This window comes from Meriones unguiculatus, chromosome 16 (assembly GCF_030254825.1).
Source record: "Meriones unguiculatus strain TT.TT164.6M chromosome 16, Bangor_MerUng_6.1, whole genome shotgun sequence".
Lineage (NCBI taxonomy): Eukaryota > Metazoa > Chordata > Mammalia > Rodentia > Muridae > Meriones > Meriones unguiculatus.
This window is the reverse complement of record NC_083363.1, coordinates 37,324,757-37,352,691: the sequence shown is the minus strand read 5'-3', so window position 1 is coordinate 37,352,691 and position 27,935 is coordinate 37,324,757. Positions and strand designations below refer to the sequence as shown.

The window sequence follows — 27,935 nt, the reverse complement described above, 5'->3', positions numbered from 1 at the left end:
ACAGGGCTGTAGAACGACCGGGATTCTACCCTTGAAGCTGGAGGCACTCTCCTTCAAAACTCTGCCCAGGCAGGAAAAAAAATTGCAGACCCATTAGAGAATATTTGTAGAGTTTGTCCTGGATGCCAGGCTCAAAGTTGGCATGAGTAGGTAAGTCTTCCTACATGCCCATTGAGCTCAGTTCTGCCCGCCCCTGTGTGTGTGTGTGTGTGTGTGTGTGTGTGTGTGTGTGTGCATGCACAATGTGTTTTTAACAGGAGAAAGGCAAAAGGAAGTTAGGTGATATGTCCAAAGTGGCTTCTAAACTCCACATCAAGACAACCCACAGGTGTGACCTCACAGCCAGAAGCCTGCTGGTTTCAAATCTGTGCCAAAGTGCCCTCAGGCCCAGACCGTTGACGCTGCACCTTCACCTCCTGGCTTGTCCACATCTTTCTTGACACCAGGTACCCCTTTCCTGAGCAGTCAGAATTCTTCTGCAGAACCATAATCCTGATGACGTTGACATTAGTGAAAGACCATTTCTCCTTTCTACCAGAGCTGTGACCTCCCCACTGTCCCATTGGCCTTGCTCACTGTGATTTAATGTGAATTTAATGTGAGGAATTTGTGGAGGAGTGATTCTGTCTCTCTCACTGACCTGCCCAACGTGGCTTCAACGTGTTGCCCGAGCCTTCTCTTCCTCAGGCAACAGGAGCTCGGCTCCTTTCCTTCCTGGGCTTGTGTTTGCCCTCCACGGTGCCTCTGCTGTCCTGCCTGGCCTCTGCCAGCTCCTGTGAGCAAATGGGGCATATAAGCACTGTCACTGCCCTTTCAGAGTTCCTAAGCAGAGGTTCTGCAGTTTCCCTTTGGCTTCTGCCATCCCAGCAGGTCTTCCCACTCCCTGCCCCTCCCCCGCACCCTGAGGACTTTGATGTAGATTTAAGGTGTTGTCCTTTGGGGCTAGGGATGCTGTTCCAGGTAGGGAGTCCTAGTTTCCTCTTCATGCGGTTCTCAGACCACTCTCTTCTCCTCGACCCCTGCTGGTGTCATGAGGCAGCACCAGCAGAAAAGGAGTCGCTTACTGGAGTCTTCACAGCAGCCAGGTGTGAAAGGTTCTGCTGCTTCAGGGTGAGGGTCCCAGATCTACAGGCCAGCGCTATCTGGTGGTCCCCCAGGGGCAGAGACTGTACCATTTAATGTTTGGTTCATATAAGATGTATATATTTTAAAAAGATGTACATTTTCACCCATGTGCTTGAACTCTGGAGGAAAGCATTCCTGGGGTAATATGGTAAGGGTCCCAGCCTTCTCTCTTCTTGCTCTGCTGACTTTCCATTTCTAAGGTCATCACATTTCCCAGATGGCTTCTGGAGCTCCAGCCAGCATGAAGGACAAAGAAATCCTGAAGTAGGACATGTCCCTTCCCTTTATAGGAACTTCCTAGAAGTTGCATATATTTCTTATAGCCTATTGATCAGAATTCAGTCATCCAGCCAAACCTAGCTGCAAGGGAAGCTGGATCGTTTTGATTCTACGGGCATCTGGCTAGAAAACTAGAAAAGAGTGGATGCTAGGAAACAGTTTTTGTCACAAAGCCCTGGCATCCTTTAGTTTGTAATGGGCAGAAGCCAGATGAGTCCTTCCCTTCTTTCTGCTTTTAACAACCTTTTCTAAGGCTCTGGTTTTCCTGATACTTAATGCTTACTGCCAGAGTTGTGAATGGCAGCCATGTAAAGACAGGTGCATCTGCCCTCCTCTCATGACAGACTGACAGGTGCCTAATAAACTGGCCCTTTTACAGCTGAGCCACTTGAACTCCAGAGAGGCTGGGTAATTTTTCTCATGGCGCACAGCTGGTCTGGGAACCGAGTTCCTGTCATCTTCTTTCATTGATGCCCATTGTAGGGGTGAATGTGCTGGACTCTCCCTGGGTTGGACAGGAGGAACTGGAATGGCTTGAGCCCTAGGAGGGATGGGTCTAGAAGCATAGGGCAGGCAGGGGTGTGGCCTTAGGCACAGGTGTCTTCTCAGCACTTCCTCAGTGCCACGGTCAGCGACACGTCTGAACAGGGCACTGACAGGTGTGGGGATTTCTGCTGGCGCCAGAAGCCGGCCACTGTAGCCATACCCTCAGACGACGCTTTTCCCCAGATGAACGTCCAGACCTAGTGGTGAGGAAGGGCAGATATGAGGCAGCCTGGCTCACTTCCGCTGTCTCCCTCCAACTCACCATGGTGGTGCCCCCTCCCCCTCCCTCTCCCCCTCCCCTCCCCTCCCTTCCCCCTCTCCTCCTCTCCCCTCTCAGTCCTTCCTCCTCAAGTCCCTGCTAGGCTGCTTGGTAGGAAAGTGGGGAGAGTGCGACCAGTTGAGAGAGAGTCCAGGTGCTGGGTCTGAGGAAGCCCAGCTGGGCTATGCCTCCACCTCCCTCCTGGCAGGACTGTCCTTGCTTGCTGCTGACCCGCCATGTAAGGTCATTGCCCCGGCCAAGTGTGGAGGAACTCTGCACGCAAGTGTGGTTGGTGCAGCTTACATTACTGTGGTTAATGATGTGGGGCTCTGCTCCCGGGTTTCTGGCCAAAGAGGAAGAGCTCAGGAGGAGTTGTGAGTCACAGCTGGCAGTCTCTGGCGGGGTGTGCTGGGGACAGTCCTGAGACCCAGATGTAACCTCTGCCCTCGGGAGTTCTAGCCAGAGGTAGACAATGAACAGAAAGCACTGTTTGAGGCTGGAGGCCGTCCCCTCCTCCAGGAAGACCTTCCTGGTTAACTGTGATGAAATTTCTCTGGGATTGATCTGCAGTTCTGGCCAGACTGGCTTCTTTCTCGGTCCTATCCGGCCAGGTCTGAGCACAGAGCACCTGCAGATTCTGTACCAGAGACATGGCAGAATGCTGATCTGCCACCAGAGTCCTTTATTCATTCAGGAGTGTGCCAGGTGCCCAGGGAAGACAGACATCAAGTAATTGCACAAATAAAAAACACTACACACTGTAATGTGCTGGGAAGGAGAACACCATGGGGTTCTGGGAGACTCACTAGGAACTTACTTGGTTTACCTGGAGTTGGACCTGATGTTGAAGCTGACCTCCCGCCTAGCTGGACACACTCACACAGACACACACACATACACACTCACATACACACAGACATGCTCACACACACTCAAACATATAGACATACACAAAATACACACACTTACACAGACATACAGACAGGCAAAAACACATACATACAAATACGTACACACACATACACTCACACATGTACACACACAGTCATACACATATACACTCTCACACACTCATACACATATACACTCACACACACATATATACTCACACGCATACGCACAGAGACACATACATACTCGTATACACATACACCACACACACACACAGACGCACACACAGAGTCAGGAAAAGTTAAACATTTAAGTGGCAGCTGTGATGGCATCCTTTGGTCCATTCCGGAGTTCCCTACATGTGTAGATCATATGCTGTATTTGCATGGCCAAGGCCCTGCCCTAGGACTGGCATAAGGATTCAGGAATACTCGGAATACAATCAGGACCCTTCTGTCCACCCCTAGTTTAATTTTAGGATGCTGGAGTAGAGGCATGGGGGCTTCTGGGTACTCCAGGAAGGCTCCGGGGATGAGTAGAGCAGAGTCTGGAAGGGTTTGAACTTAGATGGGGGCTCATGTTGATGGGGTGGTGAAGAGGCTGGAGATATGGAGGGAAGGGCAGATTTTGGGGGAGCAAGCTCTGTCTGCTCTGGGGTTTGGCAAGCAGGTTAGTGGTGGGTTTTCTGTCCCACCTTTCGTCACAGCATATGACCCTCTGGGGAGGGTCCGGGCTGGTCTAGAGCTGAACGCGTCCTCCCCATCAGCTCTTCCCCAACACTGGCTGCACCACCGGGAGCAGCAGCAGCCGGGCTACAGGTCAACCCGAGTCTGCTGAGCAGAGCGCTTCTCCCTCTGCCACGGGTCTCTGTCTGGAAACTGAGATCCCTACCTCCTGAGGCTGGACCCATCTCCAAGCTCCCGTGTCCTCCTCTCCTTCCTGTTCATCAGCCTAGCTCTGGCTACACCAAGAGCAGGCAGGGTCTCAGTAGGGTGGGCTGCTCAGGGGCTGGCTGCCCGTCTTGCCAGGCGCTCTTCTCCCTGGCAGCAGCCCCTCCCCTGATGCCGACTGTTCTTCAGGGAGAAGGCTCCGTGACAGGGTGGCATGCTGCCCACCAATGGGGGCCATGCCAAGCGTGATGCGATGTGTGCTGATCCCTCTCCGCGCCTTGCGGAGGACCAGCAGCTGATGGTCCTGAAGGCCCGGGAGCCTGGGCAGCTCTCCCATCATATCCACGGGGGAGGATAGTACAGTGGACAGAGGGCCCTCTTGTGCTATGGGTAGAGGGGCGAGTCCTAGTACCCCTTATGTCTTGGTCTTGTGCCCCCAGTTTATGGGAGCTCTGGACACCACTCAGGATGTCATGGCATTTGTAATACCAGTGGATACAGAGGGGGCTCTCACGGGCCCTGTCACTCCCATGAATCGGTAACCTCCCCTCCCCCCCACATGCTAGAGATATTTTCCTTCTGTCCTCTGCCTAACTCTGTCTGTTGAGGTCTCAGGTTCCAGGAGAGACAGAGGGACAGAGGCGGACACAGAGACAGTGTTAAGTACAGTACCAGTACAGTCTGAAGAGTTTATTTCCACTTTCCTTCTGGTACTGTCTGGGATGGGTGTGGGAAGTCTGGGGACCGGAGCTAGCCCATCTTTCAGATTCTCGAGGTTATCATGCAGAGAAAAGAGCAGAGGGGAGGATCTTGGGCTCTGAATGTTAAAAAGGATCCCTCAGGGATGTTAACATCAGTTGCCAAGGATCCCACTGCGTGAGATAGATCTCAATTCTGGAGGTAGAGAATTTCAAGTTCTGGTTCTGGCTTCTCCGCCTGCTCTCTGGGTGACTTCGGACACAGCTTCTCATTTGTGCAGTGGGTCATCCTGTTCTCCTTGAAGACAAAACTGGGCAATCACAGCTAAAGACTGGCATCAGCCTGTGTATGCTGCTGCAACTTGTAATTCCCGTAGAGAGGAGGCAGTGTGAGAAGGCTCTTGAATTTCAGGTCAGCCTGGGATATATAATGAGACCTTCTCAAACCAACCAATCAACCAATCAACCAGCCAGCCAGCCAGCCAGCCAGCCAGCCAGCCAACCAGCCACACACACACAAACTGACCAGTATCTGGCCTGGCACACAGAAGGTGCCAATAAGAACGGCCATCCTTGGGACACAGCTGGCCCATTCGCTCCCACTGCTGCTTGAAGCGGATGCTCCTCCCATGGCTGGAGGACCCTGATGAAGCGAGGAAGGCGATTCTGAGGTTGGACATGGAAGATGTGTCAGGACGCTTCAAAGAAGCCGCAGGTGCCAGAGGCAGGAAGTAGTGGAGATCTCCTCGTTTCACCGACACAGGGACCCTGGCTTTAAAAAATAATAACCTAAACCGGGCATACCACTATGTTGCAGACACCATGCTGAGGCCATTGGCCAATTTAGGTCTCAAGGGGAAATGCTGGTGGGTGGGGATATGGGCCATTTGGTACAGTGTTGGCCTAGCATGCTCCAAGCTCTGGATTCCGTCCCCAGTACTATATAAACGAGCCATGGGGCTTCGAGTTTGTAATACTTGGGCGGTGAATGCAGTAGGATCAGTGATTCGAGGTTACCAATGGCAGGTTTCAGACCCGTCGGGGCTATTGGACATCCTGTTGCAGAAAAGAAAGAGGAGCGGTTGCCTCACTCTGTGGAGGGAGAAACTGAGGCACAGAGAAGCCAAGGCCTCTTCTTGGGGTCACCCAGCCAGTAATTAGTGGGGCTGGGCTTGCATTCAGGCATTTTGGGGATTATTGCCTCTGGCATGAGGCCCCCGTGGGGAGAGAGATGCTGTGCCTTCCCTTGGGGGCTCACTGTGGGTGTTCTGGGTCTGGCTGGCTGGGCCTGGCTTTGCTGTTCTGGTGGGAGGAGGTAAACCCCTTCCTCAGCAGCTCCTGTTGTCCTCCCATGGGGTCCTCTGCCTTACCCTCTCTCTTCCTGCACCTCTCTCTTCCTCGGGGTTAAGGGTTAAGGTTTGCTTTCTCCAACTGTGAGCATCTGGATCCCCCAGAAATAGCCCCAGGCTCTGCATTCCCAGGCTGCCTCAGGCTTGATGCCCAAAGATCAGAGAGAGCTGTGGAGCTTGAGGCCTAGCAGCTCAAGCCCTGTGTACTAAGCTACTCGTCCCTCCATCCTGGGTGGTGGGCACTGGGCACCTGCCCGCCTCAAGTGATATTTATGACCCTGTAAATCACTCACTGTCAACCCTCAGGCTTAATGAGGGCTGGAGCCCACCACGACACCCCAATTAACCACAGCATCTGTTTCTTTTTAGCAGAAACAGTGTGGCTGGTGATGGAGAGCCCAGAGTAGGGTGTCATGAGGTGGGCTCAGGGTGTTTTTTTTTCCCCCTCTGGAAAATGAATTACCACCCACCCTAACCTCTGTGGTGCTCAGAGAATAGCTTCTTTCCCTCACAAGGAACCAGCGTTCTCCTTGAACACACAGTTATCTGCCTCATTCATTAGCTATTTGCAGCAGCAGGCTAGACTGGGGCTTGGGGCCTGACTCAGAGGGATGCGGGATGCCCCATTCTTCCTGGAGATTTAGGAGCCTGCTGTGAGTATCAGCAAAGGTGTCCAAGTACAGGAAGGGGCAGGCGATGAGGATGGGAAAAGGGAAAACCAGCGTTGGTGAGGTCACACCCAAGCATTCCCCGGGTTCTTACACTGATCCAGAGGCTTAGCAGACTCTTCCCCACTGCCTTGCACTGACTGGTGAATGACTTGTGTGGTCACAGGAGGGAGGGCTTTCAGAGGGCCCAAGAGGCGAGTTCTTCCTGGAAAAGATAGGGGCTTAAGGAATGAGGGAAGAAAGTCCCCACCACATGAACCTAAGTCCGTGTGGGAGCCAGTTCTTCCTCAGGGAGATGCCCAAGGTCAGGACCCTAGGGATCGAGAGAGTGAGTCTGGATTCTGGGGTGCTGGGTTGGGGGGCTGTCAATTGGAGCGAGTCAGAGAAGCTGGGAGATTGGCCTCATTAGAATGCAGTGGGTGCAGGAAACTGATGGGTGGAGTCAGACAGTGGCAGTGGTCGTGGGTGGCTGTCTTGGGAGTCCCAGCCTGCCTTGAGCAGGAAACACCTCCATTCATATTAGCCCTAGATAGTAACTACACTTCCGTTCCCGTGGCAGACACCGCTAGCCGATTGCAGAGGTCTCTCCTCAGTCTACAACAGTGGTTTGCGGCCAGTGGGACAGGACCCCTTGGGAGTGGGTGTCCAACAACTCTTTCACAGGCGTTGCCCATCCGATAGCCTGCGTCTCTGATATTAACATTGATTCACAAAAATAGCGAAGTTACGGCTATGAAGTAGCAACGACAATAATTCTGTGGTGGAGGGTCACCCCGATGTGAGGAGCTGTGTTAAAGGGTCGCAGCATCAGGAAGGTTGAGGACCACAGGTTTAGAAGGAGGCTCTCAACTCTCCTTTGTGGGTTCAGGCTATCACTACGAGCTGACTGGAGCTGATGGACGAAATGACGGTTTATTTTCATTTTAGAGTGGATTCAGACAACTAGGGTCCAGGGGCCTCCTGGGTGAGAACTCATCTGAGGGGAGGCGTGAGTGAGCTAAGTGGTGCTGTGAGGAACCTGGGAGGCCGAGCTGCAGAAAGCAGAGACAATTCTAAGCCAACTGCTCTTTATCACTGGGTTTTCTCTGGCCTATTTTTTTTGGGGGGAGATATAAGGGTGAGAGGGACACGATGTCTCCCGAGCAGGAGAAAGCGCCAGGGTTAAAATGTGTCTCGCAACATCATGTGGCTGAGAACAGAATGTCACATAGCTGGACTGGCGGCAATGGCAGCGGTGGCGGGGAGGTGGCATGGAAAATAGTGCAGAGATGCTCAGGCAGACGGAGGGCTGAGCTTCTGAGGTACAACTTCCAAAGCCGCCCAACGGAGCTGGGCCACCAGTTACACTGTTGGTGACCACGAGATTACCGGCTGCAGGGCCAGACTCTGGTGCCACTGAAGAGACATGCTCTCACTGCCTTCTTGGGGGCCCGAACTAGCAGACAGATGCTGGTCCTTATCCCCACCCCAGTAAACCAATAAATGTCAATAAAATCAAGACACAGCCCACCACAGACACACACACACACACACACACACACGCACACATCATGCCCCCTTTCGCACACATATTCATAACTCCCACTCTGCTTTCAGGTTAAACCTTCCCCCTCCACTCCCCCTCGTGAGCTGTGAGTACACCTGATTGGTTAAAACCTGAGTTACTTGTGAATTAAGGCTGGGAGGAGCCTGCGTGCCCAAGTTTGAGCTGCTTGTCACCACAGAATGAGGCAAGACAAGGTAGAGCACCTGACAAGAGGGGCAAGATTAAATGTTAAACCAATGTGTTTCCATTTCCATTCCATCACACACACATACACTCACAAACACGCACACACACACCCCTATATATATCCCCTATATGTGCTGACTGGAGATTGGAGGTAAGGTAGTTTTGGTTTTGGTTTGTTTTGAGACAAGGTCTCTCTATGGGAAAATAGCTGCCCTGGAATTCTTCATGTAGATCAGACTTTGAACTCACAGAGATCCTCCTGCCTCTTCCAAGCGTTTGTGCCACCGTACCCGGTCATAGAGTAGTTTTAGGATGTTAATCAGTCACCTTTAGAGCTATCCGTGGCTCTCTGAATAAAGCGCAATTTAAGAGATTAAATCCAGCACTCGTGCCCCTTGTGGGTTACAGCTTTTGTTTCTCCTCTGCCCACCATCCAGGAAGGCCCATGGTTGGGGGACATGGATTTTGGGAACACTCTTTGCTGCTCCTTAAGCATCCCTAAGATGCCAGGCATGGACAGGATGCTCTTGGAACCGTGGGAGAGGCGTAGAAAGCAGCCTCTTTACCACCCTTTCCCACTCGTCGCTGTGCGGCCCCTGCGGCGTCTCTGGACTCCAGCCTATCAGTGGTGTGCTGCGTTTGGTTCTCAGAGACGTTGGCCCCGGGACACAGCACCTGGTGGGAACTCTCCTGGCCCCGTTCAGGCGTGGCTGATGGAACTTCGCAGGGCATAGGACCAGTACAGGTTGCTTCTTAGGGTCTGGATGGTTTTATCTTTGTTAACTGTCACAACCACCTCCTGACTGGGCTGAGTGTTGAAAGGAAGGAAGCAGAGGCATTCACTAGCTTCCTGTCCAAGAAGAGGTGAGGTACAGCAAGCACACGCTTTTAACTCTAGCTCTGGGGTTGGGGGTTGAAGAGACAAGTGAATCACTAGCGGCTTGCTAACCAGCTGGTCCGGCCCAAACAGTGAGCTCTAGGCACAGTGAGAGACCCTGTCTCACCAACACGCATGAGCAATGGGGGAAGACAGCACCATCGGCCTCTCATCTCCACACACGCATGCGCGAGGCAGTGCTCCTCCACACACGTATACAACATACACACTGAAAGAAGAAACAAGGAAGGCACGTAACGGGCCAGCCATACTGCCAAGGGTGAGTTTTGGGAGCCTGTGGATGCCGGGAGGAGACCTCGAGCGAGACAAAGATGGCCCAGAGAGAACACCAGACTTTCAGGGAGCCAGGCAGGGAGGGGCCAGGGGAAAGGAGGCCGTGTTTGGGAAACCAAAGCAGAGAATTTTCTGGACCCAGAGCCAGTCTCCTCCAAAGGCCAGGCTGGGTGGTCTTGTGTCCAGCTCTGGGTCTGATCAATCTGCAGTTTACTTTTGCAGGTGATAGGCTATTACGGGCTTGTACAGGCTGCTAGGAATGACTTACTGTCAAGGAAGGGCTTGTGGGGGGGTGCCATGGGACTCCTGTCCAGGCAGAGTGGTCTTGTCACCCTGCCCTGGGCCTCCAGGCAGCAGGGCCAAGTGGCCAGGGTCAGTTGCTGCCTGTTGGATTCTCTATTCCCGTCTGCCTTCCCCTGTCCTGCTTTTCTCCCTAAGGCGGCACAGCCAGCTCCTCCCTGTATCTTGCTCCAGCCGATGCCCAATGCCAGTCCTCCTCAGCTTGGGCGGTGGGGGGACCCGGGTGGGGTCATGACAGGACACCACTGCCTGAGGGTGAGAATGGAGGAGGCCCAGCTGTCAGCTGGAACCCATCAGAGGCCAAACCAACCCCTGGCAGCTGGTAGGAAAGGGAGGGCAGGCTAATAAGAAAGGTGCCCCTTTAGCACTGTGCTTCTCAAGCCTGCTCTTAACCCTTCCTGCGCCAACCCAAGCCACGGCCTGGCGCTTTTCCCTAGAGGCAAGTGGCTCCACGTGTCTGTTTATCAATCCAAGTTGCTCAGGCAGGGCTGGGTGGGGCTGATTAATGGAGAGTTCATGCCCCTGCCTCAGGGATCCCTAACCTGAGAAGAGAAGAAAGCTTCCTCAGACTAGTAGGGGTCACATGGCTCTGTCTTAAGAGGGACCCTCATCTTCTGGGGAGAAGATAGCTCATCCCGACTGAGGACGGATGGTTCTGTCTGGATGTCTTCCTGGGGCCAGCTGCCCTCCTCTGCTCCCTGCTTTCCTGAGACCCTTTGCAGCCCCCAAACCACTCAGCAAGTGGCTTATTTTCAGTAGCTCTTTCCAGCTCCTTCTTTGGTGTCCGTGCAACTTATATAACTTATGTCTTTCAATGAACAATTTAGCTTGGTGAGCAAGAGCGCAAAGGAAGCATGTCTACGTGCAGCCGGCCCTTCTTCAGCTGCCTGGTTTAGACGGCCCTGATTTATTTTCCACAATTAGTGGCTGGCCTTCTCCCAACTTCTCAGCACTCCTCAACCGGCCTGCTGTTGGTTGCCACGTGGCCTGGGGGAAGCTGTCTGCCGGTCCCTTTCTCCAGTGCCGCATGGTCCCAAGAGTTCAGAACTCCAGGTTACTGGCTGTGCGGGCGGGGGATAATGCCAGGCTGTCTCTGGGGGAACAGCTGGGCTCAGGCCCAGAAAATGGCCCAGAAGTATGCTGCCATTTCTCTAAGCCTCTGCTATGTTCTCTGGCTTCAGGTAAGTCTTTCCAACTCATGGGCCTCAGTTTCCTCATTTGCTGAAGCCTAGGTCCTGGTACCCTCTTTTGCCCAAGGTTTACCATTTCTGACCATTTTCTCTGCCTGCTCTGTCTTGGGTTCTTCCAGACACCACATCACGACAATGGGCGGAGTAACTGCCAAACTGCTAATCTGGTCAGCAGGGCTTTCCAGGTAGTCCTGTGCTGCTGGCCAAAGGGCAGCTTGTCCCAGCTCTGCCAACCCTAGAATGGCACTCCGGGGTCTGAGCATGCCTGCGGGCATGCAGGCAAGTGGAGTCATTCGGCCGCATTTTCCTGGGACCCTCTGAGCTGGCTGCAGGCCCTCGTTCATAAGGAACCACTGACACAACTGTGAACACTGCAACCAACCATGTTGACTGAGATCTTATTAGGAGCCAGGGCCTGGGCTGGGCATGACAGAGATGAACAAATTAGTTTCTGGTGGCCCTTGGGAACATGCGCATGGTTTCCACGGTTAGGTGACCAGCTCAGTCCAGCTCTCACTTCACGGAGGCCTAGGTTTTTCCATCCCTGGAGTGAGATGCCAACAGGCCTGTAACCGTCGGGTAGCAATGGGGATTACATGAGTCAGTGAACGTAAAGTGTTCAGAGCTTGGGTGTGGTCACAGCAACTTTCTTTTCGTGGTCACAGTGCCAGGAACTGTTGTGGTGTTTGTTTTTAACGGAGTTCTCCCAGGGAAAGAAAAGATGACGTACCGTAGCTGGTTTTGAGGGATGGTGGTAAACTCAATAGGAAACAATGGGAGGAGGAAAGCATACAAGCAAAGGCCCGGAAGTAAGAAGGCAAAAATTGTGTCCCGTGAACTCTACGGGGATCAGAAGACCTGTGTGTGAGGGAAAGAAAGTTGGGAGGTGGGTTCGAGTTGAATGAACATCAATGAACATGGAAATGCAGCCCCGACCTGTAGGTAATGGGGAGTCACTGATGGTTGCTGGGAGAGGAAACTGATGTGCTAGCTTAGTTTCCCTCCATAACAGCATCAGTGGCAAGACAGACAGGAGCCTTCCTTGGTGTAGGTTATAAAACCTAATTAGTGTTTGTATCCGACCCAACCCGCCTAGGCCAGTGTGGTGACTCCGGGAGGTGAGTTTTGGCGTTGAGATCACCGGAAGCTCTCCTGGGCCTCCTGGGCTTCGTCAGTGTGGATGGCACTGTGAGCAGGTGAACAAGTCACCACCTCTGGCTACCCTGAGGCGTGAAGGAACTTTTTAAGCTCTATCCTTGATTGCCCTCTCCTGCCTGATGGCTTTGGTTCCATTTTAAGGCACGGTCAGCTTAAAACTGCCAGTGTGCAGGGTGAGGAAGTATAAACAGGGCACCAGCTCAGCCCTGTGCCAGCTCTGCTGCACTTCCTGCCCACTGTGGGCGTCACCCAGCCAGCCCTATGTGCCCCAGGCACCGGAGCTCTGCTCACAGGCTCTGAGAGCACTGGCGACTGAGTCCTGACAGAGGCGGTTTGGCTGGTGTCTGTAAGGGGGGAGACCACAGAGCCCCCACTTTACACTTGGCTTCTTGCCTCTCTGGGGAGGGGGGGGTCTTGCCGATAGAGGCCTTTCTAAGTGGGCTCTCCCTGATCCTGGGTTCTTGGATGCTCTTGGGATTCCCCAGTAGGCCAGGTGAGGGGCAAAAGAGTCCCGGCAGATTACCCTGAGTTCCGGGCAGACTGTGAAGGAGGATTCAGTGAAGACAGTGCTGAGGGCAGAGCACTCACAGTACCGACCTGCGTTTTTCGAGCACTCGCTCAGCAAATACCCGGAAGGCTCTAGGAACTCTTTCAAAGGGTTTTGAAACCAAGGACTGGACGGCATCCGATTTGTGTTTTGGAAAAACCCTTCTGGCTCAGGTGCAGAGCAGGTTGGGAGAAAGCCTCAGCTGCCTCAGGCCCAGAACAGGGAGGAATCTTGCAAGCCAGCATGGTGGCCTTTTGACTGCTATGGGGGACCGGGTGGGGACAGTGAGGGGAGGTGTTTCAAATCCCTTCGAGGAGACTCAGGGGAATGGCCGACCTCCTTTCCTACCTACATTCAGGGGCCATGGCCATGTGGAGTGGTCCTGCTGTCTGGTGAGGGGGACCTCATGCCTATGGCTATTGAAAGTAGATGGAGGAGTTTCAGAGGCCCAGGGAAGATACAGTTTCTTAAGTAGGGGCTACTGAGGTTCCCTTGCACCCTTCCACTTCTACACAGTACGTGTGTGTGTGTGTGTGTGTGTGTGAGTGTGTGTGTGTGGCTTGCTCCACACATGTATGCTCGTTTGTTATTTTATTTTATTTTATTTTATTTTATTTTATTTTATTTTATTTTATTTTTTTGAACATGGCCTTACATTGTCCAGGCTGGCCTCCAACACACTGTATGGCTGGAGATGACCTTGAATTTCTAATTTGCATTCGTATGTTGATGGAGCCTGGCTATGGGGGTCAGCCTTGCCCGGTGTGGTGGAGGGACAGACAGTGGAGGTTTGGGAACCTCTGGTTTTTTTCACTTCCACCTGAGGGGGAAGGGCAGGAAGGGCAGGAAGGCGGAGGAGGCTGGTTGGCTGGGCTTGAGTTCAGGCAGCCCTGGGAACATTGCCTAAATCACCTGAGACGGTGCATTCATGGAGGTTGGCCTGACCAGGCTGGCCAAGGGGCAGGGGCAGGGCCTTCTTCATTCATAGCCATGGCAGTCCACATCGCCACACCTGCCCCAGGCTCCCAGCCTGCTCCCAGGCTCTGCCTTCCCCTTAGCAGCCACCACTCTCTACTTTCCATGCTTCTAACACACAGGGGTAGGTGAGCCGGAGGAGGCTCAGGCTATGTGACTGGGTGGATGTGTGCATGCCAACATGGGGATACGTACCTAAGTGTGTCTCCACGTGCATATAAGGGCACTCGAGCATGTCTCTGTGTGTGCATGGCTGTGTCTGTGAGTCTGTATATATGAATGTGTGAATGTGAAGTGAGTCCACACTCTGCCACTGTGTGTGTGTGTGTGTGTGTGTGTGTGTGTGTGTAGGTGTGAGAATGTGTGCACAAATGAGCGTGAGGGTGTGTACCGAGATGCATATGAGCCCATGTGAGGGAATGAGTGTGGTGGTGGGTGAAGGAGGGGTTAAGGTTGTTCTGAGAAACGTGTGCTCCCTTCTCGTGGAGGAGGTCACAGGCCAGCTTTTCCTAGGACCGTTCTTGTGAACTGCTGTTCCCCGGCCTGGATCCAGGACCTGGATTAAGAGTGCAAGCTACAGAGGCAGGCGGATCTCTGTGAGTTTGAGGCCAGCCTTGTCTACAGAGAGAGAGAGAGTTCCAGGATAACCAGGGCTCTGTTACACAGAGAAACCCTGTCTTAAAACAGAACAGAACAAAACAAAACAAACAATAACAACAACAACAAAACCTAAGTGCACTGCAGAGCTGGAGCATGGGAGGTCCTTTGGATTGTCCTCACTGTTCCCAGCTTCAGGCCTGGCCTGGATTTCCCTCTAGGGGACAGCGGGAGGGAACCACAGGACTGGATTGGTTTATTCAATGAAGTAGCAACTTCAGTTTGTTTCCCCAGCCAACTTCTCTTCCCGCCTCACTTTCTCCTCAGATAATAGAAACACACAGGAGGGGGTTTCTTTCCCTGGCAAGCCAGGGTGGGGGTGGCTGGGGCCCTACCATTGGCTCAGGCCCTTGTCATTATGGGCACACCCCTTGGACCTGAGCCAAACCCCACTTCAACAAGGGAGAACAACTGTATTAGCAGCTTCCTGCTCAGCCCAGGGCCCTCTCTGGGAGAGGCCCTCTGACCTCTCTGCGAAAAGGCCAAGGCTTTCTAAAGAGGCAGGTCATTCATGACTGAGGCCTCTTGATCCTGACTCCCTCTGGTCCCTGCCAGGTTTTGAAGCCACAGTGGCAATGGGGATCAGGTGGAGCAATCCTGTGGTGTCGAGCAAGTCTGAAAGGCTCTCTGGACTTCCCACCTGTGACTGCAGATGGCAATAGGACTGAAGTCATAGTTTTTGTTTTTGTTTCTTTTCTGAGATTCAGTGAGTTCCTGTTTGTGCGACCCTTGGACTTGACCTCCATCTGTATGAGAGGTTGTAAAACACGTTGTCACTTCCCCATTTATGAACGGCTGGAGGAGGGGCCTCCCATTGAGTTAGCTTCACACCTGCTCATCCTCTGTTCTAGCTCCAGCCCCAGCCCCGGAAGGTCTGGCTTTTGACTTCTTTCCTCAACCTCTTTATCCCACCCACCAGGTCACCCGCCCTTTGCCTCAGACCAGTGATTGAGGAGGATCCTCATTCCCACACCTCTCCCTCCTCTTCGCCTACAGTAGCCACTCCCAGGGAACCCCATATGGCAGGCCTCTCCCCAGCGCTTTTTAGCTCCCAGTTGCCCTGGAAAGAAAGTGGCAGTTCTGTCCGCTGGGCTGTGGACTCGGGTTTTTGTTTGAGGAGGACGAAAAGCTTTCACTCCCATGAGATCACACGCCTTCCTGAAGCTGTAGTTCTGGTCAGGATTGGGCCTCTGACACCGGGCTGGGACCTTGTAGAGACTTCTGCCTTCCCCTCTATTTCTCTCCTCCCAAGGCCCATATCCCACCTGTGCTCTAAGACTGAGCCCCACCTCGGATCCCACTGGCAGTGCTAGCAGACGTCCTGGAGGCCCAGCCACCCACATACCCCAGAGGGTGCCTCATGGCCTCTTATGCAGTTCACCTTCCCGACTTCAGCACCCTCACTGGAGCTGCAGGCATTGATGTCCATTGATGTCCTTGTCATTGATGTCCAGGCTCTGCTGGAGGCCTGGCTTCCTGGTGTCTAGAATTCCAGTTCAACCTCCTTCCCTAGCACGTCACAAACACCCATTCTACGCCCTCCTAGCCTGGCACTGGGGCAGAGATGGAGAAATGCCAACCGGTCCTCATCACCTTCCCCTCCCCTTTCTCTTCTTCTCCCCCAGCTTCTTCTTATTTGCCTCCTCTCCTCCCTCCTCACCCTCCCGTTTCTTCCTTCTGTCTTCTTCTTCTCTCCCACTTCCTCCTTTCCCCCCTCTTTCCCTTATCCCCATCCATCCCCCTTCCCTTCCTCTCCACCCTCCTCCAACCTAGCCCAAAATATTTGTGAAGAGCAGATGGGCAGTGATGGTTTGTCTTCATTTTCAACTTGACTGGATCTAGGTTCAACTACAGGAAGGCACCCTCTGGGTAGGTATTCAAAGGCACTTCCTGGAAGGATCAACTGGATGCACCTAGAGTGGGCGGTGCTTTCAGGCAGTAGTGTTGGTCTGGTGCTCACACATCAATGCTGATTTCTAGACCCTGAGATCTGGTTGCAGTCCAGATGAGGGCATTGTCAAGTACGTTGATCAATGTTGTGTAAACCTTGTTCCCCAAATATCTCTAATTGGTTAGTAAAGAAGCTGGGCGGCCTATATCTGGGCAAGAGAGGACTGTAGGCAGAACTTCTGTTCCCGGTCTTGGGGTCCCAGATAGGGACCAGGAGGTAGAAAAAGGGAAGAAGGAAGAAGAGGTAGAGAAAGGATGTGGAGATTAGAAGTGACATGATGGAGCAAAACAGCCCAGGCAGGGCCAGTTTGGCGAGTAACTCGGGACACATGGATGGGAAATAGCAAGACTAGCATAGAGGATTAGGATAAATGAATATCTGCCCAGTTATGGTGCTTAGAGCTTATTAATTAATCTTATAATTCTCTGTCTCAATTATTTGGAAGCTAGATCGCTGATTAGAACAAGTCCCATCCCCCACCCCCAGATTATAACCTACCATTACACAGCGGTGTCTCCACTCTAAAGAGGGCTGAAGGAGACGCACAGTTGCTTTTGTTCCTTGCTGGTGCACGCATCCACTCTGATGTTGATGCCGCTGCGGCCCCTTTCTCTGCTTTTGGAGTCCAGCTTCATCTGTCTTCCAGTGGACTGGTGGCTCCCTAGGAACCCTCCAGGCACTCAGCTTCAGACTGGGACTGCTGAGGCATCTAGCCCCATGGACTGGGTAGCCACCAGGGTCTCAGCCTCTCCAGCAGGCTGACAACCTTTGTTGGACTCCCAGCCTGGAAAGCCAATCTAATGGATCCCCTTCCTCCTAGTATATGCATTCCGCTTAGAGACCCTTGACTGATACACATATTTATTGCATGATGGGGTTCAGGGGGTGCTCACTCTGGTGCCCAGACTCAGCTTTGCTTTCTCACTCAGGGTGTCCCAGGGGCTGGGCCAGAGGTGTGCCCACAGCACGCTGTCTTTTGCATACATGGGTTCCCTGATCTTCATTCATTCAGATTCACACAAGAGGTGCCTTCCTTGGGAGAGATGGTCAGACATCCATTCCGGTGGCTGAGGGGAGGCGGGTCTGGGAAGAGGACTCCAGGCAGAGGTAAGAACAGGGGCAAAGCCGGGAAGCTGCGTGCTCTTGGAGATTAGACCCCCTCAGGGGAAGGCTGAATGGAGGGAGATGCAGACAGCTCTGTGGAACCCTGACTCAGGCCTGGGGCTGAGAGTGACGGGAAGATGGATTGTCATGCCTCATCCAGCACGCTCCGCATGCTCCCCTCTCCTTGTGGGAACCAGTCCCAGGGCTCTAGCTGTCATCAAGCTTTCTCTGTTGTCTAAGCTGAACCTCCTGCCAAATTCCTGCACGTCCTTTGGGGACATAGACCACAGTGGCCCCCCTTCTTTTTTGTCCATTTTCCCTTGGCTCTCTCTGCCTTTCCTTCCTTCCTTCGTAGTCTCCTTTGGTTTTTCTTTTTCCTTTGTTTCTTCTAGAGCTCTGGCTTCACCCTCATCCCTTAACAAGGTCTTCCGATGACCCGTGGCAATGCTGGGGACAAGAAGACAGAGTGTGGGGTTGTAGCCTTTTTCCTCTCTAGGGTCTGAGGGGACAGGATCCAGCTGTCCCCAGGCTGCAGCTTGATTTGGCCTGGTGGGAGGTTGTGACCAAACACTAGGCCCTGGAGCCCAGAGCAGTCCTGCCTTGCCAAAGAAAAGGCAGTATGACAGCTTCGTCAAGAGAGAAGTGGAGCTATGGGGAAGGGTGCTTCTTGTTCAAGCCTGAATGGGGATCCAGCACTCGGGTGTTGAGGGCAGGGGGGAGAGAATGTTGGAGAAACAGGAGGATCTTTGGGTCTTGCTGGCTGCCCGTCCTACTTAAGGAGCAGGAGCCGGAGCTCATTGAGAGACTGCCTCAAGAGAATTAGGTGGAGAGTGATAGAGGCCACCTGGCCTCTGCGTGGGCACACCTATCCATCTATACACTCACCCACGTACCCACATATAGGAACAGCCTGCCACCTGGAGAAGACCAGAGAGAACAAGGCAGGGACCCCTGGTGACGATGCTATCTCCAGACTGCGGGTGGGACTGGGGACACTGGCCACTAAAGGTACAGGAAACAGGAGGAGGCAGCCAGCCCTTCCCCAGGCATTCTGGTTGACGCCAGTGGCCTGCCTAGGTGCATCTGAAGGAGGCCGGAGAAAGCCGTGCTTGTCGTGGAAGTTGTTTTTCTCAAATGTAGGGCTCGGCCAGAGTCCTGGGTGGTGTGGAGGGCCAAGAAAACGGGAGAGCGTGTTTTCTCCCAACAGGGGGTGGTCTATTATGGAGCTCTGAGGGCTCCTGCGAGTGAGCATCCCGACTCTACCACAGGCAGGTTGGGTGGGCTTAGTACCAAGCGAGGGCTGCTCACACCCAGGATGGGAGACATCCACATGGCTGTGCTGACCATGGGCTGGGAACCCTGGTCCTGGCCCCAAGGCTTTGAGGCCTGGGCTTGGGAGCTCAAAGATGGAAAGCCCTTCCTGTCTCTCAAAGTGCTAAGTGGTGGGCAGGAAGGGGCTGGGGGTGCAGGAAGAGGGCTGTGACAGAAAGGCTTTAGCTTTTCCCGCAGCAGGCACAGAGAAGGTGAATGACCCAGTGGGGTACTGTGAGACTAAGGGGAGAAAAGATCCCTGCCAGCCTCTGGAACCCCAGGGTGCCACAGCTGCTGGAGCTCCGAGGTGGCTTCCTCTGCTCTCTCTGGTGTGGTTCTGCGTCTGTGGTCCCCCTCTCAGCTCTGTATCATTTTCATTTCTCTTGTTTTCCTGTTTCCCTCTGTTCCTGACTCTCCTAGTCTCTTCTCTTTTTCAAAATGTCTGTCAAGGCACTCATGTGCTGCTAGAGGTAAATTTTTTCAAGTTGGTCTTTGTGATGGGTTTGACGACTCAGACTTGGCCAGCAAGTGTTTTTACTTGGAGAGTCATCTCACAGGCACAGTTATATCTTTCTTTGTGTGTCTATTTTTTTTTTTTTTTTTTTGGCCCTCACTTGATGACTTTTGAATTGTCTGGTTCATGGAAAACTGACTTTCCATCAACTCCTGGGCCCAGGATGACCCCTCCCCCGAATGGGGTGTATGTGTGTGTGTGAGTGAGAGAGAGATGGGCCAAAGTGAGGGTGTGTGTGCATGTGGCAGTCACATGTGAGGCGTGTTCTGTGAGCACATGCAGCAAGCTCAGGTGTGGCCATGAGAGTAAATGCCGTGACATGGGTCAGGATGTGTGTATGCAGCAGAATCGAGTGTTTGTGTGTATGCAGCAGGTGAAAGCGAGGGTGTGTGGTGTGTGTATGCAGTAGACACAGGTGAGGGCATGCACACATATGAAGCTGGTGTAGGTGAGGGTGTGGGTGTATTCGGATGTAGTCACGTGTGTATGCAGCAGGGACAGTGTGGTCATTTGTGAGTGCAGGAGGCCCAGGTGAGGGTGGGTGTGGCTGAAGGAGGTTCTGGGAGCGGAAGTGGGGTGGCTGTGGAGAGGCTGCTGAAGGTGGAGGGCGAGGGCAGGAGCAGGGACTCCTCACAGGCACACAGGGTCAAGTCAGGTTTTCTAGGCAAAACCAGACTCACACTGCTCCCACACCTCCGCCGATTCTTGGAAAATGACAGGAGCTGGTCTCACTGTGGCTCGTGAACACAAAGTGCATTGTTCCCCTCTCCAGGTCTCTGCCCCTGTCTCTGCCAGCACTGTCAGTTCCTGGTGGCAGATGGCAGCTTTGTCATTGAGGCTCAGGCTGCTCACCTGGCAGGCAGGGTACGGGCAGGCATGTGTTTGTGTGTGTGTGTGTGTGTGTGTGTGTGCCTCCTTTGTGGGAGGGAAGCTTGCTCTCTTCTTCCCTGATTCTCGGCCCTCAGCTCACCTCCTCTGGGATGCCTTCTTTGACTGTTCCCACCTTGACCTTTGGAGGCCACTGACCTCAGAGCAGACGTGCGGTATGACTGAGGTCTAAGTTTAGAGGCTGAGTGTTATTCAGGAAGCAGCCTGGGGCCCAGGGAAGGCCTGGACATTGACCACTGGCCACCATCTCCCCATACTTCCTGGAGACCATTCTGTTATGCGTGGGCACTCCTTCGGGTGGCAGCCAATCAACCTTGTTTGACCAACGAGAAAACTGAGACCCCCGAGAGATAAGCACACTAGCCATGCAGCAAAAAAAAAGCACCACGAGAACAGGGGCTTCAGGCTTCGGGTACTGGGTCCTCCCAAGGGAGCTGATATGTTGGGAACTTGGGCTGGAGGTGGGATGGAGGAAAGGATTCAGAGGTGTCTCCCCACACTTGCACACTTGGCCTGCCTTCTCTGTGCAGATCGCCAGTGCCAGCCAGAGAGGGGCTTCCTTTTCCCCGTGAGAACGAACACTTCCCAGGCCTTCCTCAGCTTATCTCTGCCCACTCTGCCTCCTCTCCTCCCCGCTGCCCCCAGGCTCCTGGCTTAGAGAAGCTAACCCGTGCCTCGTTCTGCTGAGTCTCTGCCTGCTCTTGCGGCTTGCTTTGGACACCTATAATAAGACACACTGGGGATTTCCAGAAGGGCCTTCTGGTGCTTCGGTGTGTGGGAAGAGCGTGCATTCAACCTTTTCCTCCTTGGACACCATTCACGGAGCCAGTTCCTCCTCCTCCTGCTTTCCCCAACTTCTCCACTGCTCCTCTTTTTCTTCCCTCTATCCTCCCTGGAGGTCACCTGCTGTGGGCAACCTACTGTGTCCCTGTCAGGCGCTGGAGCTGTGTCCAATCCGCTTCCAACCTATGGGTACATATATTCGCTTTTAAAAACAGTCATTCAGGTTTCTGGACACATGGCTGCGCAGCCACTGCATTGGGAATCAGCCTTGTGGGCTGTCTCTCTGTCCTTCCCCATGCTGTGTGGACTTCAGTCCCTTGTCCCGCTGTCCCTCCGCCTACTCTGTCTCCTTCCTTTATGGAGTTTGTTCCCGTGTCCTCTCCTCTGCCTATCCCAGGCTCCTTGCTTGGCTGGAAGTCTGGCTTTCCTGGCTGCTTAGCCTTTCCTCTCTACATCATCCTGTATCTTTATCTTTATCCTGTATCTTCCTGTATCTTTAGCTGTTGATCTTTCCTTCCGGGACCCAGGCAGTTCAACCCACTGCTAAGCTGAGCCTTCATGGCCCTGAGACATGTCCCTGTCCTCCAAAGGGAAGTGGGAGTACTAGAGATGAGGGAGAAGTAAGAACCAAAGAAGGAGCTTGGCAGAGACCTCTCCCTCAAGGTGGAGGCCCTCCAGGTGGACAGGAAGGTTCTTGAGGGAGGTTCACTGTACCATCTAATCTCTACTCTGGTGTCTCCTGTTCTGGGGGCCTGTGACCACCCTACAGATACACTCTAACTTATTTAACCAGTTTTCTATGAATGAGCCTCTGGCATGTCTAGGCTTTGGGGCATCATGGATGACGATAAACAATACTGCACGGAACAGCTTCGGACCTTCCTCTCAGCTCCCCAGATTCTTCTCCGTCTCCTTGCCTACACACGCTCTCCATTCCTCTGGCTTCCCTCAGCCCTCGATGGCTTGTCCTCTGGGTCATTATTGAAATATAAGGAGCAGGTTTGGAAAACACATCTCCTTTCTCCTCAGGCCATGGACCCCACGTGCTGACGACTCATTTGGTTTCCAGTAACATTTGGTTTTCAGGCCTTTTGGCTGCAAGTAATAGAAGCTCCGATGGGTGAGAGAATACAGGAAGTTATTATTGCCTAAGAAAAGAAACCCTGAAGTGTGGTGATTGTGTGTGCCGGGGGCAATTGACCAGATGTTACTGCACCGACTTCTCTTTTCTTTTTTCTTAGGAAGATTTTTTTTTTTTCCCTAAAGAATTTTATCCACTTGAATACTCATTTAGCATGCACAAGGCACCACAAAAGAAAGAAAGTAAATGTTCGACTTAACTGGATGCAAGAGTCCATCTGGACATTGGACTATATGTTTGCAATAGACCTAGCTTTGAAATCCATTATCTGGATTCCTGGATATCAACACTGAGTTACACCTGTGAACCCGAGGCCAGCTTGGCCTGCATAGTGAGTTCCAGGCCAGCCAGGGGTACACAGTGAGACCCTGTCTCAACAACCACAACAACCACCACCACCTCATTTACACCTGGCCTGGAGCTATGGCTCAGCATATCAAGAGCACTGGGTGCCCTTCCAGAAGATTGGAGTTCAGTTCCCAGGACCCATACCAGAGAGCTCATAGCTACAACTCCAGCTCCAGGGGATCCAATACCTTCTTCTGGTGTCGGAAGACACTCCCACACCTATGTCAACACACACACACACACACACACACACACACACACACACACACACAAACTAAAGTAAAATAAAGAAAAAGTCTTATCCCCAGTGGTGTCTTAACAGATAGTGATGTTCAAGGTAAGCTAGCCTTTGCACTGGTTTTGGAGTCTACTTGTGTCTACAATGGAGTAGATGAGAGCTGACCAACTTTCCTTTGAGAAACATTAGCAGAGGCTCCTTAAGGCCTAATTGCTTTGACTGCTTTCCAATCTTTCTCTCTCTCTGGAAGATTTATTTTTATTTTATGTGTTTACCTTCATGTATATATGTGTACTAATATATGTGCAGGCCTGAAGAGGGCGTCAGATCCCCCTGAAACTGGAGCTGCAGATGATTTTGGGTTGCCACATGGCTGGTGGGAATTGAACCCAGGTCCTCTGCCAGAGTTATATACATTCTCTTAACTGCTGAGCCATCTTTCCAGCCGCTATCCCCTCTCTCGTTTTATCTGGTCTTGAATGTTACTAAAGACAATCCCAAGTGGTAAGAGATTTGCTTATCAGCAAAAATGGTCTCGTCAGCATCTTTCAAATTTCATGTGTGGGTCACAGAATTGATGGAATCAAATCCACACTCAGATAGCTAGGGAAATGTCAGGGTGTTTTCTTTCCAACCTGGCTGATGGTTGACTGTCAGCTGGTGTCCTCCAGTAAGACACGGTATCTTTCTGGCCTTTGCATTCTGAGGACACAGTCCATTGTGGAGGAGAGCCATGAATGACAGTAAGGTGCTTGAGGCACCTGTTTATGTTGCATCCTCAGTCGGGGAGGGAGGGGAAAGGGACGCTCTGAGGAATTGTGCCTTCCAGCATTTAGTTCGGTCTCTTTCTGTCCTCAGGGTTGTAAGACGGTTGCTGAAAACGCCAGACATGGAGTGCAGAGGTGATGTGCCTGGAGGCTGCAGAAAGCCCATCTCCCTGTCTAGATCTGTGGAAGTGTTTCCAGAACCTGCTTCTAGGTCTGAGCAGCCAAAGTTCAGCCACACGCTCATTCCTGTAACTCCCAGCCGGGGCAATGAGGGCTCCTTGCCTGGCAGGTGAGTCATGGGCTTTGTGGACTTTAGAGGAGGAAATGGCTGTGGGGAGAGATTGATGATCTAGAGCAGGGGCTGACAGAGAAGGCCTCCCGAAGGGGAAGATTCCTGGGTGTGTTTCTTTTTCTTTTCTCCCTCCTTCCCTCCCTTCCTCCTCTCTTCTTTCTCTCTTTCTCTTTCTTTCTTTCTTTCTTTCTTTCTTTCTTTCTTTCTTTCTTTCTTTCTCTCTCTCTCTCTCTCCTTCCTTCCTTCCTTCTTTCTTTCTTTCTTTCTTTCTTTCTTTCTTTCTCTCTCTCTCTCTCTCTCCTTCCTTCCTTCCTTCCTTCCTTCCTTCTTTCTTTCTTTCTTTCTTTCTTTCTTTCTTTCTTTCTTTCTTTCTTTCTCTCTCTCTCTCTCCTTCCTTCCTTCCTTCCTTCCTTCCTTCTTTCTTTCTTTCTTTCTTTCTTTCTTTCTTTCTTTCTTTCTTTCTTTCCTTCTTTCTTCCTTGAGACAGGGTTTCTCTATGTAGCTCTAGCCATCCTGGAACTGGCTCTATAAAACAGGCTGGCCTCAAACTCACAGAGATGCACCTGCCTCTGCCTCCTGAGTGCCAGGATTAAAGGCGTGCGTCACTGGGTGTGTTTCTGGACAGACTGGTCCTCAACCTCTCTAGAGAGCTGTCCTCACTGCCATCCACACAGTGGGAAGGAACCCAACCTGGTGGCTCAGATCTGTAATTCCAGCTACTGGAGATCACATGTTCCAGGTCTGACTGGGCAAACCTGGTGACACCTCATCACAAAATAACAAAAACCAAAAAGGTCAGACTTGACAGAAAAAGAGAGCCAGCATCTTACCAATTTTGAAGGACCATTGAAAAGTAAGAGGAGTGATTACAGGAAACATTAAATATGAGTATTTTCTATCACATGTTCTAAGACTTGCGTTTATGACGAGGAATTAAAATCTAATGTTTTAAACCCCCACTGGGTAAAACCTTTGTTTACACAAAGGCTCTCTGTTTTGTGGCCTAAAGCTGGGACTCCTTTCCCCTTAGATCTTATTCTTTCAGGCCAGTCATGAAAGATGTGAGGTAGGACCCCAGCCAATAGGGAAAAAAAAACATAGTCACCACCTGAGTTAGAAGGAAAGCCAAGTGTGATTCCTGCTTCTGAGCTCTTGATCAACAGTAACATTTTACCTTGTGGCTACATTGAAAAAAAAAAATACAAGAAGGGCTCAGGACACAGCTCGATGGGATGGGTATGCCCAGCATGCACGCATGGGTTTATTATCTCCCCAAAACACACGTGCCATAAAGCCCCACAGTGACCCTTGCTAAGCATCCTGGGATGCAGGACTGGAGAGCAGGGAAGGACCTGGAGTTAGCGCTGAGGCCAGGCCCTGCAGCCCTTGTCCCTTGAGGGGAAAGTCAGGGTCGCTGAGATGCTTTGATGCAGGGAGCTGGCTAAGGTAACTCTTGACTTGACATTCCTTACAGCTGTGGCTACAGATTTAGGGACAGGAGGGACAAGGTACCTGACATTTCTCTTGACCCCTAGGTGGGCCTTGTCATTGCCCCTGAGACAGGGAGGGACAGGAAAGAGAGCTGTGAGTCAGGAGCATACCTAGGGAAAAAGAAAAACACAGGAAGTGACTCAAGGCCTTCAGAGGAGACAGGTGGCCGGACAGATCCTGGTAGAGCCGGCTGAGGGCGAGAAGCCCCTCTCTGAGGCTGCGGGTGCACGCTATTTGGGCTATTTCTGCCAGCCATGTTTCCCACAAACCCTTCCCTCCTTACCACAGCAGCCACTGCCCACTTGCCCACAAGCCCAGTTGCCAGCTGTCATAATTCCTGGCTCCCACCCACCCCCTGCATCCGGAGGCTCCCTCACCTATGACCCCAGAGGATGCCTCAGACCTTTCCAGACATCTCTGCTCTCACATCCTGAAGGGGCACCTGTGGAGTGGAGGAGGTGGAAAAGATGGGAGAGGGGAAGCGTGAAGGTGGTGGCCATATATGCTGTGGTGCCATCCAGGGCAGGAAGAGGAGCCCTGTTCTCACTGGAGTTCAGGCCATTAGCCTTGGCAAGCACCTTTTAACCCTGAGGCATTTTGCTGACCTCTTTGTCTGGCTCGCTCTTTCCTTCTTTCTTTCTTTCTTTCTTTCTTTCTTTCTTTCCTTCCTTCCTTCCTTCTTTCTCCCCCCGCTTTTTTCTTAGAAGCAGGATCTCAATGTGTAGCCTTGGTTAGAACTCAGAGATTTGTCTACCTCTGCTGGGATTAAAGGCGCAGGCCACACTTGGCCTCTTTTTTTTTTTTTTTTTTTTTTCCACAGTCATGGAATAAGCATCAGGCTGGCTTTGAATTCCCTACATAGCCCAGGCCAACCTTGAACTCCTGATCAATCAATCCTCTTGTATTAGCCCCCCAGCTTTAGAATTACTATATGTAGCTCTGGAAGCCCTGTATCCATCTTTTTCGTTATCTTGAGGCTGACCTTGAGATACCCCTGCCTCAGCCCCTGGAGTCCTGGGATTACAGATATTTGATTTCTTCCGTCCCTCCTTTCTCTCACGTGTGATAAGCATTTTTGTATGTATGTCCTTAGGGCATTTCTGTAGTTGCCTTCACAAGAAAAGACTCAAACAAAACCCTAGACGTTCTAACGCTAGGTGGGAGAGTATGGGCAGGCCAAGTTTCCTAACAATGCTGGGATGCTCGTCAGAACGTGCTCACGCTCTTTCTGGTAGCGTTATGGGATACTGCCCATGTGGCCACCTCCTCCACACCACTGGGTGTTACTGACTTTTCCTAATCTTTGCTGGGCTGATAACTGGAAACTTAGATTTGGCTTCCAGTTGCGTTTCAAATCATTACTGAGATGGAACATTATGTCTCTATCATTTTTTAACTATTTATGTATTTTATTTTATGTGCGTGAGTGTTTTTGTCTGTGTACCAAGGGTGTGCCTCGTACCTCAGGAGGTCAGAAGAGGATGGATGTCCTGGAACTGGAGTTAAGGATGGTTGTGAGCCCCCATGTGTTGCTGGGAGCTGAACCCAGGTCCTCCGTAAGAGTAATAAGCGCTCTTGAGCACAGAGTCATCTCTCCAGTCCCTGGATACTATATTTTTATTAGCCAGTTGTGTGTGTGTGTGTGTGTGTGTGTGTGTGTGTGTATGTGTGTGTATGAGAGAGAAACAGAGAGAGAAAGAGAGAGAGAAGAAGACAGATAGACAGACAGACAGACCTGCTTATGGTTCCCCCCCCCCCCCGTATTTTCCTACTGGATATCTGGTCTTTCCCCTTGTTGTTTGAAGAGTGTATTCATTTGCTTGTTTGTTTATTTGCAGGCATCATGTACATCTGGAATCCCAGCATTCAGGAGGCTGAGGCAAGAAGATTGCTAGTTTAAGGCCAGCCTGGGCTACATAGTGAGAGCCAGAGAGTGGGGAGCTAGCTCGGCAAGTAAACTGTTCCCTGTATAAGCGTGAGGACGTGCATTTGATTCCCAGAAACCACAGAAAGAGCTGCTGTGGTTCTATCACTGGAGAGATGGGGCTGGCCAACCAGCCTGCCTGAATCAGCGGCACATCCCAACTAAAGACCCTGTCTCCAAAACCACGGTAGATAGCGTCTGGGGGAGCAACACCTGAGGCTGACTTCTAGCCTCCCCGTGTGTGCACACTCACACATATATGTTCATCCACATCCACACACGTACACACACATAATCAAACCAACCAAAATGAATGTTGTTAACTTATGAAAGTCAGTCCACTGTCAGGCACCTTGCAGGTGTCTTTTTCTGATCTCTAATTTTTATCTTGTAATTTATTTATAAAGTTTTCCCTTCTAATTTCTTTGTGGGTACATTTATTAATCACTTCTTTTATGACTTCTGCTTTATTCTGTGACTGGGAAACTTGATACCCCAGGATCATAATCATAAAATCTACACAATTTCTTTCTCTTCTTCTTCTTCTTCTTCTTCTTCTTCTTCTTCTTCTTCTTCTTCTTCTTCTTCTTCTTCTTCTTCTTCTCCTTCTCCTTCTCCTTCTCCTTCTCCTTCTCCTTCTCCTTCTCCTTCTCCTTCTCCTTCTCCTTCTCCTTCTCCTTCTCCTTCTCCTTCTCCTTCTCCTTCTCCTCCTCCTCCTCCTCCTCCTCCTCCTCCTCCTCCTCCTCCT

The 27,935-nt window shown here is 51.9% G+C and overlaps 1 long non-coding RNA gene across 1 annotated transcript in view; it reads left to right on the top strand.

Annotated features, from left to right (window-relative positions):
* Positions 1-27,607, top strand: part of LOC132648231 (uncharacterized) — a 38,975-nt gene extending 11,368 nt beyond the window's left edge. Inside the window, exons 3-4 of the long non-coding RNA XR_009586601.1 lie at positions 23,572-23,769; positions 27,102-27,607. This is a non-coding gene — a long non-coding RNA (uncharacterized LOC132648231). The remainder of the gene's footprint in view (positions 1-23,571; positions 23,770-27,101) is intronic.
* Positions 27,608-27,935: the final 328 nt, after the last annotated feature.